This window comes from Ovis aries, chromosome 4 (assembly GCF_016772045.2).
Source record: "Ovis aries strain OAR_USU_Benz2616 breed Rambouillet chromosome 4, ARS-UI_Ramb_v3.0, whole genome shotgun sequence".
NCBI classification, from domain to species: domain Eukaryota; kingdom Metazoa; phylum Chordata; class Mammalia; order Artiodactyla; family Bovidae; genus Ovis; species Ovis aries.
Genome location: NC_056057.1, coordinates 86,986,948 through 86,999,957, shown reverse-complemented (window position 1 = coordinate 86,999,957; position 13,010 = coordinate 86,986,948).

The following is a 13,010-nucleotide window of genomic DNA, read 5'->3' as shown; positions in this document are numbered from 1 at the left end:
TCTTGTTGGGTTGTTCAGCATTTCCCTGGTTATGGGAGGATGGAAAAAATTATTAGGGAACTTGGAAAAATTTCTTTTTGGAGAATTATAGTCTTATCTTCAGGTGCTTTATCCCAGAGGGAAAAGGATGATTTAAAAAAAGTCTAATGCCAGGATCATAGAAATATAGGAAAAATAGGATCAGCAATGAGTAATATGAGTGTAAAACCATCTTTGTATTCCTGCTTTTCTCCTGTTCAGCCATCTCATTAACTCTTCCTTTTCTGGTTTTTCTTTCTTTCTTATTTCAACCTCCTCCCCTTTCTTCCCCCAAGATCACTTCCTCTGCTCCTTTTTCCTGTTTCCTTCCCTTCCTCATTCCTCTTCTGTTCCAACTCCAGGCACACGATGCGATGCTTCCTTAATGCTTTCCTCCTGTTGTAATGTTTCAGCACAACAACCAAGCATAATCTGGGAAACTGGTCCGGGGGAGTTTTGTGGGATTTCGAGCTAAGGGTGTATAAGAAAGATTCTATGATGTGGATACTGTAAAAGGTTTAAAGTGGTAAAATATTCAGACCTTCTATAGTTAAGATCATTAGACTAGAGTATATAGAAAGGGTACAGATGAAATTAAATGTGCCTTAGTGCTGCTAACTAATTAAACTAATCATGAATACTCATGATTTGCTTTATCATTTTTACATTAAGAAAATTTCTCAAATGGAGGATAATTGCAGTCAAAGCCTACTTGTAACCATGCTTTTCCGTTCTGATGCATTACTGATTTCTTTTGTATTATAATTGTTGTTTTCATCAGGGTGCGCTTTGTTTCCTTTTCAGTATTTGAGTAGAGGATGCAACATGCAAAGTGGGAAGTGTGTCTTAATGAACCAGTTATTAAAATGAGTTTGATATTTCTAGTCGAAATGATTGCAGTTTTATTATCTGTGTGGTAAAAAAATTCCAAAACACTTGGTACTATTTGTTTTAGCAGAAAACATATCTTTTGAAAATTAGAACTTTCTCTCATTCTCTTCAACTGAGAATTTCAAATGTACTTATGCTGACCTATAAATGATTACTGATGTACTAATTATTTGTGACGACTGTTAAATCACAAAAATCATATAATATTTCCATTTTTATCTTGAATAATAGTGGGTTAAATGCATTATGATTGATGGTCTTGAATCTGAATGAACAGAGACAATTAGTAACTATTAATTACCACAGATTAATAAACTACAATTATACCTTCTATGAACGTCCAAAGTTAAAAAATTACAGCACTAAGTATGAATGAGGATGCATAATACAATTACATGTTTTAATTCACAGCTATCTTCAGACTTGAAAGATAAAAGAAGAATAAGAAAGAAAGCAAATTTAACACTTATAATGCCAGATACACCTAGAGAAAATATAAGTATTTGATTTATGTAACACAAGCACCATTTCCAAACCCTCTTAGAAGCAGGGGATTGTTTTTTAACCAATAGAAAGCAAATAAAGTCACTCAGTTGTGTCTGACTCTTTGCAACCTCATGGACTGTAGCCTGCCAGACTCCTCCATCCTTGACTTTTCAGACAAGAATACTGGAGTGGATTGCCATTTCCTTCTCCAGGGGATCTTCTTGAGCCAGGGATTGAACCGGGGTCTCCGGCACTGCAGGCAGACTCTTTACCATCTGAGCCACCGGGGAAGCCCAAAGATAAACATGTAAATTAATATTATGTACCTAACTTTGGACTGAAATAAATAGGTCCAATAATTGGTCCAAAATGGACCAATAAGTGGTTTGTTATAACACCAAAACATCAAACCATTGTTATCAATAGAGTTGAAGGACTTTCTCTATATCAGCACTTAATGTTTAAACTTAAGTAAAGGATGTCAGGTTATGAATATTTTGCTTCTAAAAAACCTACCATGGATAGTAATTTTTGTCAAAACTCAAAAGGACAGAATTTTAAAATATGTGATCCAGTTGTTCAGTGTTGGAACTATAATATTAAAATGCAAGAAGTTGATAGAATGCTAGGGATGAAAAGCTCTGTCTCTCCAGACAGACAGCCACTAAACAGCCCTAGGTTTCCTGGCTCAGGAAGAATCTGGATGAGAACCTCAGTCTTGGGTTTCCTAGTGCCCTGGTCATTTCACTCACCAGGTAGGCTTGAAGATTTGGAAATATTATAGTCTGCAAGAAGCAAATTTTCCTTCAAATATTTTCTCACAGACTTTGTTCAAAAGGTTAGTTCAGTAATACTTCCATGACTGGAGTTACTGATCTTAGAACCTTAACGACACAGAACATAAACGGGTAAAAGCACACACATGTACACACACACACACACACAGATATCATGAAATCCTTACACTAAAGCTCGTGCATCTTTCTAGACCCTCATTAGGGTGTATTTCCTCTTACTTCGAGTTCCATTCTGTCATCTTGCTTCTTCTGATTTTTCTGCCCAGAGTAGAGTAGAAGATTCTTCCTTTGCTTCTGACAGTAAAGAGAGCAAGGTGCAGGTAAGAGGAGAGCTATGCTGCAGGCTCACTGTACCTGTCTAAAACAAGAAACAAACCAACAAAAACAGCCTGACAGTTAAGAAAACGGTTATGTCACAAACTCACTCAGGAGTGAAGCTAATAACCTGCTCATTTCTAAAAGCTATGAGAGCCACCCTGAAAAGAGACTTTAAAATATTCACTGTTAAACTGTTAAACTCATGCAAGTTTAAGCAAACAAACACAGAGACACAAAAGCCATCAAATCTTTACAAGTCCATCTAGGGAAGAGCCGGGGGCAGTGCCCCAGCTCTGGGGTTTGAGGTATATGCCTGAATTGCTTCTTGCAGGTTTTAGTATCCAAGAAAGTCCAGCAATATGTATGAGTACATGTGTGTATGCATGTGCTTGGAGTGTGCTTAGAGTCGTGGGGGGCTGATAGGGTTGGAGGGACTTAAAGAACATCAAGAAAATTCCGAGTTGAGTAGGTCAGAGCACTGTAGTAGTTTAAGGGTCCATTCTCAAAGGGTCCTAGAAAAGTAAGGATGCAAATGAAATATAGGGAGCTAGATATAGCCTCTAGAGAAAGAGATTAAGAATAGTATTAGGGCCCAGGCAAGAAGACAGGCTTTAGGGGAGAATTTCTGATTCTAACTAAGAATTGAAACTGGAATGTCAGGTAGGGAGAGAAGGCAGGGGCCCATAATTAGTTCTGGATTAAGTGTCAGGCCAATAGAGATAGGACACAGCTAGGGTCAAAGGGAAGCTCAGAAGCTCTGGTAGCAAATAGGCTTGGCCTTCCTTCAAGCTTGTTTCAGCACCAGAGTGGGGATCAGGAACTTAACAAGTAACTGCTAAGGAAGATAGGGGCTGGTGTCAAGTCTCTGATGAGGCAGAACAAGGAACCCCTTCTTTGCTTCTGCTCTTCTTCCCATACTTCCATCTTTCCTTTCTATTTTTTAAAAAAATTATGACTTTATCTATGATCCAGCAATCATACTCCTGGGTATATACCCAGAGAAAACCATAATTCCAAAAGATACACACACCCCAGTGTTCATTGCAGCAGTATTTACAATAGCCAGGACCTGGAAACAATGTAAGTGTCCAGCAAGGACAAAGAAGACGTGGTACATATATCTAACAGAAGATTACTCAGCCATAAAAAGGAATGAAGTGGTGCCACTTGCAGAGACATGGATGGCCCTGGAGACTATTATACAGAATGAAGACAGAAAGAGAAATACAAATATCGAATAATACCATTTGTATGTGGAATCTAGAAAAATGGTACAGATGGACCTATTTGCAAAGCAGAAATAGAGACTCGGGCCTAGAGAACAAACGAATGGATTCCAAGGAGGGGGAAGGGTGAGGGTGAGATGAATTGGGAGACTGGGATTGACATATATATGCAGCTGTGTATAAAGATGGCTAATGAGAACCTACTGAATAGCACAGGAGACCCTATCTGGGGCTCTATAGTGACCTAAATGGGAAGGAAATCCAAAACAGAGGGGATATATTTACATGTATGGTTGATTCACTTTGCTGTACAACAGAAAATAAAACAACACTGTAAAGCAACTTTATTTCAGTAAAATTGTTGTTTAAAAAGTATTACCTTATCCCAACAGTCTTTTGCCTAGTCCGTTATAGTTTGGCTTCCACCCACCTCTTTCGGGCTATTATTGGCAATTTTTTGCAATTGTATTTCTATGTGTAATAGGACACGTTTCATGGTTATCATGTTTGCTTATACATATTTTGTTTATATATGATCTAATTCTATGTGTAAATGTGTCACTGAGTCCAGAACACTTACCATTTGGTCATTTTTATTGACATTGTCTCCGTGACGTGACACTGCCGTCTACTTTCCTGTGCTTCTCCAGTCACACTTCCTTTTGTGCTGTGAACATATTTACAATGGCTACTTTGACATCTTTTTTTGTTAGCCCCAACACCAGGTCAGTGTCACAGGCTGCTTGTTGTTTGCTTTCCCCCCCTGGTATATGAGTCACAATTTCCTGTTTCTTTTCAGGCCTCCACATTTTTTGTTGGAAACTAGGTATTTTAGATAATTCACTGTGACAACTCTAGGTACTGGTCACTCCCTCCCACTCTGGGGCTTGTGACTGTTACTTGCTTGTTTGTTTGTTGAGTGACTGGCTGGATCATTTATTTGAGAGAGGTCTTATCTTCCTCCATGGTGTTAAGCCTCTAATATTGCTGCTCAGGGAGACACAGCTCTCGGTGCCCCCACCAGCCTGGGGTGACAGTGGGGCTGGCTGGGTTCTTTTCGACTCTGTTCTTGACACCACCAGCTAGTAAACTCCACTAACTGGCTGCTGTTGCTTTCTTTTCTTTCTTTTTTTCTTTTTCTTTCTTTTTTTTTTTTTTGATGTGAACCATTTTTAAAAAGTCTTAATTGAATTTGTTATAAAACTGCTTCTGTTTTATGTTTTGGCTTTTTGGCCATGAAGCATGTGGGATCTTAGCTCTCTAAACAGGGTTGGAACCTGCAAGCCCTGTATTGGGAGGTGAAGTCTTAACCACTGGACCACTGGAGAAGTCCTTGCTGTTTCTTGTATGGTTTTCAATAATGCCGCCAGGTATATGCAGGTTTCCCAGGTGGCTGGTGGTAAAGAACCTGCCTGCCAATGTAGGAGACCTAAGAAATGCTGGTTTCCTCCCTAGGTCGAGAAGATCCCCTGGAGGAGGGTATGGCAACACACTCCAGTATTTTTGCTTGAAGAATCCCAGGATGAGATGGTTGGATGGCATCACTGAGTCAATGGACTTGAGCTTGAGCAAACTCTGGGAGATAGTGAAGGACAGGGATACCTGGCGTGCTGCAGTCTCTGGGGTTGCAAAGAGCTGGACACGACTGAGCGACTAAACAACAACCAGGCATATATTCCTCTACTACCTCATCCAATTAAAATGTGGCTTCTTGGAAGGACATTTCCAGGTCAGGGTTTGCTTTTTTTTTTTTTTTTCTGATTCCAGAATGACTCTTCCCAGCTATCTTAATTCCATGTTCTCTTCTGAAAGCTATCTACCTGCTACATGGGCTGTGAATCTCTTGCTGATTGCCTTGCACCAGAATGTCCCTTAGGAAGAAAACTGTCTGAAAGCTGAGATCTCTAGAGCATAGTTTGACAGAAGATTGTTGTTTTTTAGGTCCCGTCTGACTCTTCAGGACCCCGAGAACAGCAGCACGCCAGGCTTCCCTGTCCCTCCCCATCTCCTGGAGTTTGCCCAAGTTCATGTTCATTGCATCAGTGATGCCATCTAACCATCTCCTTGTCTGTCGCCCTCTTCTGCTCTTGTCTTCAACCTTTCCCAGTATCAGGGACTTTTCCAGTGAGTCAGCTCTTCACATCAGGTGGCCAAAGTATAGGAGCTTCAGCTTCAGAAGTCTATCTTCCTCCATGGTGTTAAGCCTCTAATATTGCTGCTCTAATATTGCTGAAAACCTTCCAAAGAGTATTCAGGGCTGATTTCCTTTAAGATTGACTGGTTTGATATCCTTGCAGTTCAAGGGACTCTCAAGAGTCTTCTCCAGCACCACTGTTGGAAAGCACCAATTCTTCAGCATTCTGCCTTCTTTAAATGGCCTAGTTCTTAAAACCATATGTGACAGAAGACAATAAAATAAAAAAGATAGCTATGTCATTTGCATGAGAAGTGATCAGGAATTTGAGGTTGGAGTGTAAACAGTGGGAGAGCAGAACAGAGAAGAGGGGGGTCAGTCAACACGGAAACTCCAGGTAAAGACAACCAGTAAAAAATAAGCAGTACCAGAATAGCACAAGATTTCTCATATTTGTTTTTGCCATCTGTGTGATGCTGCTGCAGAAGTCCTCTCAGATTCTTTGGGACTTCAGTCAAAGAGAGCTATGAACAGAGGCTTGTGCTGGTGATATTTTGAGAGGGAAAGACTCTTTTTCTGAAGATTATTGCCCTTTAGAGAAGACAAAAGCATGCACAGGATGAGAAGATGATGTTCAGAACCTTCTAGAAGGTGACCTTCTAGATACAGAACTCTGGAAGGACTGTTTCCTCTTCTTCTCCCACCCCAAGAATCTCCCAGTTCAGTTCAGTCACTCAGTTGTGTCCGACTCTTTTCGACCCCATGAATCGCAGCACACCAGGCCTCCCTGTCCATCACCAACTCCCGGAGTTCACTCAAACTCATGTCCATTGAGTCAGTGATACCATCCAGCCATCTCATGCTCTGTTGTCCCCTTCTCCTCCTGCCCCCAATCCCTCCCAGCATCAGAGTCTTTTCCAATGAGTCAACTCTTCGCATGAGGTGGCCAAAGTATTGGAGTTTCAGCTTTAGCATCAGTCCTTCCAATGAACACCCAGGGCTGATCTCCTTCAGGATGGACTGGTTGGATCTCCTTGTAGTCCAAGGGACTCTCAAGAGTCTTCTCCAACACCACAGTTCAAAAGCATCAATTCTTCGGCACTCAGCTTTCTTCACAGTCCAACTCTCACGTTCATACATGACCACTGGAAAAACCATAGCCTTGATTAGATGGACCTTTGTTGGCAAAGTAATATCTCTGCTTTTGAATATGCTATCTAGGTTGGTCATGACTTTCCTTCCAAGGAATAAGTGTCTTTTAATTTCATGACTGCAATCACATCTACAGTGATTTTGGAGCCCCCCAAAATAGTCTGCCGCTATTTCCATTGTTTCCCTATTTATTGGCCATGAAGTAATGGAACTGGATGCCATTGTCTTAGTTTCTGAATGCTGAGCTTTAAGCCAACTTTTTCACTCTCCACTTTCACTTCCATCAAGAGGCTCTTTAGTTCTTCTTCACTTTCTGCCATAAGGGTGGTTTCATCTGCATATCTGAAGTTACTGATGCTTCTCCTGGCAGTCTTGATTCCAACTTGTGCTTCATCCAGCCCAGCATTTCTCATGATGTACTCTGCATATGTTAAATAAGCAGGGTGACAATATACAGCCTTGACGTACTCCTTTTCCTATTTGGAACCAATCTGTTGTTCCACGTCTAGTTCTAACTGTTGCTCCCTGACCTGCATACAGATTTCTCAAGAGGCAGGTCAGGTGGTCTGGTATTTCCATTTCTTTCAGAATTTTCCACAGTTTGTGGTGATCCACATAGTCAAAGACTTTGGCATAATCAGTAAAGCAGAAATAGATGTTTTTGTGGAATTCTCTTGCTTTTTTGATGATCCAGTGGATGTTGGCAATTTGATCTCTGGTTCCTCTGCCTTTTCTAAAACCAGCTTGAACATCAGGGAGTTCACGGTTCATGTACTGCTGAAGCCTGGCTAGGAGAATTTGGAGCATGATTTTACTATCATGTGAGATGAGTGCAATTGTGCAGTAGTTTGAGCGTTCTTTGGCATTGCCTTTCTTTGGGATTGGAATGAAAACTGACCTTTTCCAGTCATGTGTCCACTGGCGAGTTTTCCAAATTTGCTTGCATATTGAGTGTAGCATTTTCACAGCATCATCTTTCAGGATATGAAAGAGATCAGCTGGAATTCCATCACCTCCACTAGCTTTGTTCGTAGTGATGCTTTCTAAGGCCCACTTGACTTCACATTCCAGGATGTCTTGCTCTAAGTGAGCGATCACACCATCATGATTATCTTGGTCGTGAAGATCTTTTTTGTACAGTTCTTATGTGTATTTTTACCACTTCTTCTTAATATCTTCTGCTTCTGGTAGGTCCATACCATTTCTGTCCTTTATTGAGCCCATCTTTGCATGAAATGTTCCCTTGGTATCTCTAATTTTCTTGAAGAGATCTCTAGTCTTACCCATTCTGTTGTTTTCCTCTATTTCTTTGCATTGATCGCTGAGGAAGGCTTTCTTATCTCTCCTTGCTATCCTTTGGAACTCTGCATTCAGATGCTTATATCTTTCCTTTTCTCCTTTGCTTTTCACTTCTCTTCTTTTCACAGCTATTTCTAAGGCCTCCCCAGACAGCCATTTTGCAGTCTCTCAAGAAATGGCAAAAGGAAAACAAGTTTACCCACTTCTTGGGGGAAAGAGGCTCAGCTTATTCTATTTAAACCTCAAAGGACAGTGCAACCCCAGCTAAATTTAGGCCCCTCACATATGACATAATACTCATGACCACTTTAGGAGGTAGGTATACAGATAAGGAAACTGAGGCTTTTGGAGGTGAGGTCATTTGCTCGTTATCACATTACCAGGAAGAGAGAAGCCAGCATTCTGATCCAGGTCTGACTTTAAACCCCTGCTGTTGTTGGTTATGTTAATTCTCCTGATAATGTGGAACCCTTCAGTGGCTGTCATTGCCTCTGAATAATGGGCCAACTCCGCAGTCCTTAATCCGGAAACCACAAGCTTTCTAATCTTAACATTGTGACTCTTAAAAGTAGAAACTAGACGAATTTCTCTGGGGCTGTGGTTCTTGTGCTTGAATCATGCTTTTCTAGGAAACTGCATTCATCTCTGTGGACCAGGCTCACCTGATGGAGTCTTGGCAGAAAGGGGCTCTATCACCTTGACATATGTGGGGTGGAAGTTGGGGGTCCTCTTCCTGCCTTTGGGGGACATGTCCATGTTTTTGTTGCCCAACTCCTTTGCCACTGAATTCTGTCTGTCTGCCAGGGCACCTGCCTGGGACCATTTGCTGAGCCTCTCTGATGCTGCCATCTGTCTTCCTGCTGAGATTTCCACTTCGCCCCCGCCAACACATTCCCTTCATACTTGGTTCCGCTTGGCTGCCTGAATTCACATTGCCTTTTGATGGGTCTTCACTCCAGTTCCAGTCACACCCTAATTGATTGGTCTAGTTTTTAGGTTCTCGCCATCCCCGTCCGCTCCCATAACTGAACAGGGAGCTGTGAAACTCTGGATGGGCAGCAAACAGGATCTGTTCATGGGAGAGTTGGCAATGCTGGCCTGAATACAGTGAGTGGTGTGGAGGAAGGAAGACGAGAAATGATTTCTAGGGTTCTTAGTACACGTGCAAGTTGGGGATCATAAAAGAAAGAAAAGTGCAAGACGGAGTCATGTCCAACTCTCCATGACTCCGTGGACTGCAGAGCCCTCCAGGCTTCTCTGTCCACGGAATTCTCCAGGCAAGAATATTGGATTGGGTTCCCTTCTCCAGGGGATTTTCCAACCCAGGAATTGAACCCAGGTCCCCTGCATTGCAGGTGGATTCTTTACCATCTGAGCTACCAGAGAAGCTTCAAGACAGAGAGTAAACTTAAACAGCGTAAGTTTTTGGTTGTTACAGTCTCATTTTCATGCCCCATCTAAGGAAAGTTATTTAAATTAACATATTGCTTAACTAAATTAAAATGTTTGTCAGCCTTGCAGCCCAAGCTGGCTGCTGCTACGTTTGAAGCCACTTTCTCTGAAGGGAGAACCAACTCATCTTCACACTGGCAGACTTACAAGGTTCCTCTCTATGACCCAGTGCTAAGGTGGCAGAGACTTATAAAACACCATCAATATAAAACTCACAATAGAAAACACAGAATTTAATTCCTAGTAGTCATTCTGGAAAATATGTGTGAGTTTTCTAAACCAAACATATTGCACCCTAAGTCTTTTTTTTTTTCCAGCTTTAGTGAGTAATATTCCTGATAAAGCTAAGAAATATATTGATAGTAAAAGCTCTTGTAATTTATTACAAGAGTTATGTATGGGCTGGCGCATGGGGATGACCCACAGAGATGTTATGGGGAGGGAGGTGGGAGGGGGGGTTCATGTTTGGGAACACATGTAAGAATTAAAGATTTTAAAATTAAAAAAAAAAGTTATGTATGGATGATTTATGTCCCTGACATGATATCTTTTCCTTTATTACTATGAATAGTAATCATTTGAGACTACTTTGTAAGAAAGAATACAAACGATACAAAGATAGTAAAACATAATGGCAATTGTTAGTGCTTGGCAATTAAAAAAAAGCAGTATCATCACTGAAATAAAGCAGGAATGCACTTTCCCCCCCTTATTCATCAGTCAATCATTCACATATTCATACCATGAAATATAAAATGAAAATTCTAATTTGCCACACATGGTTATGGCTAATATACATGCACACAAATAATAATATGAAAATAGAAAGTCTAAATTTCAATGATAAAATTTTCATCAAGGGTGAATTATAATCACAAAATCACAATTCTTTTTGTTACCAAAAATACTTTATATATGAAAGCTGAGGACATTCAAGAGTTCGGATTAGCTAACTGAAAATAATTTTAAAACTTAAATATTTGTATCTGGTATAAATAAATAAATGTTTTATGAATGTACTGTTGGAGGAACCTAAATGTTTTAAAAACTGTAAGTGAATTGAAGGGGTAGCAGATGAAGACAGATGTCTAGTATTCATGATAAATATTTGTTTATCTTCCTTCTAGTTGTTGTATTGTGGATGTGACAAGAAGCTGATGCCATAAGATAATGGAATGATTCCTTAGGGATCTTTCTAAGAAAAATAGTGCTTGGCGCCTGTTTGTAAACGGAACCTACATTCCTTCCTTTTCTTTATAGCTTGTTTTAAAGAACTGTCAATTAAGACTTTTTACAAAGGGAAAGAATTCTTAAGTTCTGTAAGTTTGACCTTCTGAAGAGAAAGCAGGCTAGTGATGTTACAAGTTCTTTGAGACTTAAAATTATGTTAGAACTTTTGGTATCTCCTGGCACAATTCTGAGTTTGTACTAACAATTAAATAAATATTTATTGAATAGGATTGGATTATTTGTACCAATGTCAGCTGGTGAAATGAGTCCAAATCCTGAACTGTGTACAGAGGATGAGGTTTGGATAAACTTTGAGGAAATTCTTCTAGGAGTTTATACCAGGGTACTAATTTGGCTCATTCTTTATCCAGTCATATGGTTTACAAAGGTAAATGTGGATACAGAATAGAAGCTGATGGCATGGGAAGGAAATGATGTGATCTGAGTTTTCTTAGGGTTCTTTGCTGTTGCCAGGATGTTACTGCTTCAGAAACGAAGCATCTTTGCTGAATAGACCACAGAAATTTTTGGCTGAGAGCTGGGATTTCACCAGTGAACAGCAGAAAAAATGGCAGCACCTATTTTCCCCTCTACTTTGCAGTTCAAAAATCTGATTATTTTAAGTCATCTACCCTCTTCTGTTTGACCATGTGCTTCAGAGAATTGCCCCAGGTAGAGAAAAGTCATCTAGATTTCTTTAAACAAGTCAAGACCCATATCCTCACCAATAATCTGTGCATGCATCAATATGTGATAGGGTTCTAGTTGATGAATCATAAGGAATAACCTGTTACAAAACTTCTGGGAGAGGGCTCCTTGAGCATAAGGGGGAGCCATAGGTGGGAATAGCTTATGCCCTCTTTAAAAGTAAAACCTGTACATAATGCCTGGACTTGCACAGTTATCTTCTGAGTATGAGAAGATGAAGCCCAAGGATGTTAGCTGACACATTGTGTATTTCAGAAGAGTTAGGTGGTAAAAGAGTTGATTCCTTGATGTCATTGCTAACGTGATGGATGGCTATTTTTGGGCTTATGTGAAATAATATATTTATGTATATCCTTATTGTTATGGCACTTTAAACTGAATGTTTTAGTTTGCATAGGATTGCGAGAATTAGCAAATAAAGATGCAGGATGCACAGTTAAATTTGAATTTCAGATAGGCAATGAATAATTTTTTAGTATGTGTATGTCCAATGTGATACTTGGCCCATGTAATATTTGGGACATCTTTATGCCAAAATTTTTTTATTGTTGATCTGAAATGCAAATCCTGCATTTTATTTGTCAAGCTTATAGTTGAGCAAAGTCTACTTAATTCAGTGCTGAAAGGCTATTCTCGGGTCCTACTGAGTATACTCTTTCAGAAGTAAACAGTGAAAGTAGATTCTCTAGTCATAGTTTAAGTAGACATATTTGAAAGAGCTTCATATGCTCAAGAACTAATCAAATGTCTAGAATATTTTTCTTCTTAAGGATCATCAGTGAATTTCCACCCAGATTTGAAATAGTATTGTAATGCAGGGTAACACTGGGAAGAATCAGACCCATCTTAGAATCTCACTTTCTTTACTTACTACCTGTATGGCCCTGGGAAAATCAGCTCTCAGAGCCTCAGTATCCAACTATGTCATTATGAGGCATTAATAAACTAGTTTATGAGAAGCACTTATTATGTCAGTCACCTGCGTGTGTGTGCGTGTGTGCACGTGCACGCTCAGTTGTGTCTGACTCTTTGTGACCCTATGGATTGTAGCTCACCAGGCTTCTCTGTCCATGGAATTTTCCAGGTAAGAATACTGGAGTGGGTTTCCATTTTCTGCTCCAGGGGATCTTTCTGCTGCAGGGATCAAACTTGCATCTCTTGTGTCTCCCACACTGGCAGGCAGATTCTTTACCTTTGAGCCACCTGGGGAGACAATCAGACACATAATACTTCTCAAAATATATTAGATCTCTTTCCTGTATTAATTGTGAAGAACCATCTAAGGAACACTGTGAGGGT